Consider the following 3,042-nt stretch of genomic DNA (forward strand, 5'->3'; position numbering starts at 1 on the left):
TTAGTACTGAGCACACCAAAAGCTACTGTATATTGCTTGCGGGAAAATAAAAACAGAGACATCACTTACATCTCACTTGTTCTTACCAAGGAACATCCTGAAGAACAAACATGCCACCTCATTGTTTTTCTGGACTTGTCCACACACATTGACAGGAAGCTGGTTCTGGAAGAGAAGTTAGAATCATCTCACCTGTTCTATTTTTCGGGTGACCAATCCCAAAGGGTGCTGGTGCTGCCAGATCTTGTACCTACCAAAGATCACTTGATTATTGTTATCTTCATGTTTCCTCTTTGAAATAACATAGCCAACAATATGCTGTGTTTCAGTTTTTAGTACCTTGGTCCAAAAATGAGGGAATGTGAAGTTTTGAGTTCCTGCACTGTAGAAGAAGAGCCAACAGCCCCATTCCCCAATCCCCACAGCTCCTGTGGTTGACAACACATTGCAGGTGTGTGTTCCTTGTGATTTGTCTGACCAAGGTTTTAAAGAAAATTTCCATCATATTGAATTGAAGGGACTGATAATTAAAAAATTTTAATTACAGTAAACATACATACAAATGTTACCCTTTCACCACTTTCAATGCACAGCTAATTGTGTGAAGAACATTCAGTCGGCAGTGTACCTGACCTCCAGTATCTTCTCATCTTGCTGATGCGCAGCTGCAGACCCTTATCCCCTGTCAGTTTCCTCTCCACCCAACCTGGAGACCACTCCTTGATCTCTGTGTCTAAGGCTACTCTACAAAGTGTGATATCTGTCTTTTTTTTAAATTTTAATTTTTATTTATTTATCTTTAGAGGGGAAGGGGGGAAGAAGAGAGGGTGAGAAACATCAATGTATGGTTGCCTTTTGTGAGTCCCCTGCTGGGAACTGGCCTGCAGGGAACCAGCCTGCAACCCAGGCATGTGCCCTGACTGGGAATCGAACCGCGATTGTGTGGTTCGCAGGCCCGCGCTCAATCCACTGAACTACACCAGCCAGGGCTGATATCTGTCTTTTGATGAATGGCTCATTTGTTTTTCCATAGTTTCTCAAGGTTCATCTATGTTGTCCTGTGTCAAGAATTTCTTAGTGATGTGCACTTTCCTCTTTGTGCTGTGGCAGTATGTCCAGGTGGTCACCCTGGAATGTTGTAAATGGTATATTAGGGCAGGGAATGAGCAGTAGAAAACTCTATACAACATCTGTCATATATGGAAAGACTGTCACATGTGAAACTACTGATTTCTAATCTCAGCTTTCCCACCACCCAGGGTGGATTCACAGCCATGGTTTCCACGAGTCACTCTGGGGCCTTTAATTCACAGTCAAGGAATCCAAGTACTGCTGCCAGGAAACCTAGGTTGCTTGACAGTGCACTGAAGGTTGTGTTAATAAGATGGAAGGAATCTCTCTGACAAGCATGACCATCATGTGCTTCAAAAGACTTGTCACGAAGTGAGAGCCTGCATGTCCTGTCCTGCAGTTCAAAAGCAGTTAAAGAGATACCAAAATTACCTTCATCTCTGAGACATTCTTTAGATTTTCTTTGCTCTGATGAAGAAAGCATTTCTTCATGATGTGAAGGCCTTTTCAGTTTCTTTGCCTGTTAAGAACTCTTGGAAGTTATTGATGTATTCAGTCACATCCACATTAGGATCAATGGTCATATTGACCACGTCATCCAAAACATTGCAACCAATCCCTGGGATGAAAGCAGGCAAACGCAGGTCAGTGACAGAGGTGCGAGCTTCATGTGGGGCCTGACTGTGATGCTGTCATCTTCTTACCTCCCACCAGGGACCACATGGTCAGAGAGGTGGTGGGAAAGGTTTGAGTCCTCAGTTCTAGGAGAGTCAACTCAGGAGTTAGGATTTTCTTTTAGCCTTAAAACATCTACCTCCTTGAACTCTGCTCTCACCCACCCACTCCCATATACACACAGCGCTGACAGTGGACAATGGGCTGCCCTGCTTGGAAGTTGGGGAGCGGCTGCACTTGCACAGGGGCCCTGAGCACAGCCCTCCTCCAAAGCTGGTGCCCTGTCTGGGCTCACCTGCATAGCAGTGCAGGGAGAGGGCGGTCAGCACGAGGACCATCAGCAGCTTCATGATTCAGGCAGCTCCTGTGGGCTGGTTACTCTGAAGTGGCAGGAAGAAGGAACCTCTGTTGGTGGTGAGTGTCCAGAATGCAGCCTTTTATTCTCCTGGTGGTTGCCTTAATCTCTCCCATGGATGACGGAATGAATCACAGGGTTTACCTGACCCTGGGCTGGGAAGGGACTGGGAGAATCTCCCAGACCCAGCCTGCCTGGGCTCTGTTCATAAAATCCGAGGGGACAGAGTTTAGAAAACCTCAAAGGTTTCAGAGCTGCAGTAATGCTGAGGATGTTAGAAGTTAACGTTAAAGTACTTCCTAAGTAATCAGGCAAATGACAACCTTGTGAGCCTCTGTTGTCATTCCTGTTGCTTTCTTATTGTTGTGGCCCTCATTATATCTTCCCCTTTCCTGAAACTTCCTCCCCTAGGCTTCCTCCTTCTCATTCCCCTTCAACTCTTCCTCCTCCTTCACCACCCTACTGCCCTCCTTATTTTACCTCACCCTGTTAATCCTCTTGTTTCTTTTTTACTTCTTCAGGGTACAACAGCACTCTTCACATTCAGTCTCTGTTCCACTTGATTCTGCAAACACCTGGGCTAGGTGCAATTCCACATGCTGCCTCTGGAGGACAGACTTTCCCCACCCACAGAGTGCAACACAGGTGCTTTTGGTGGGGAAATAGAAATAATTTCTCACCTTCTTTGAAGATTGTTTCCACAAAGACTCTCACTTAGGTCAACTTCAAAATATAAGGCATGAATTCGGAATTAAGTTTAGTTTTTGTTAGTTCATTAGGGTTTTTGACCATTGTTTCAAAGGATGATGTGAGAAGTATGATTAGAGATGCTCCAGGTGTGGGTGGTGGGGTGGGGATGGGATAGATGTGCTGTGAGAGGGTTATAACCTGGGCTCCCTCAGGTGTATATTTGAACCTCAGATGAAACCTCTAATCATGAT

The 3,042-nt window shown here is 45.3% G+C and overlaps 1 pseudogene; it reads right to left on the minus strand.

Moving 5' to 3' along the window:
* On the minus strand, positions 1-2,096 carry LOC119035312 (mammaglobin-A-like; annotated as a pseudogene).
* Positions 2,097-3,042: the final 946 nt, after the last annotated feature.

The sequence above is a fragment of the Artibeus jamaicensis genome, unplaced genomic scaffold, assembly GCF_021234435.1.
Source record: "Artibeus jamaicensis isolate MK-2021 breed Jamaican fruit bat unplaced genomic scaffold, CSHL_Jam_final scaffold_614, whole genome shotgun sequence".
Lineage (NCBI taxonomy): Eukaryota > Metazoa > Chordata > Mammalia > Chiroptera > Phyllostomidae > Artibeus > Artibeus jamaicensis.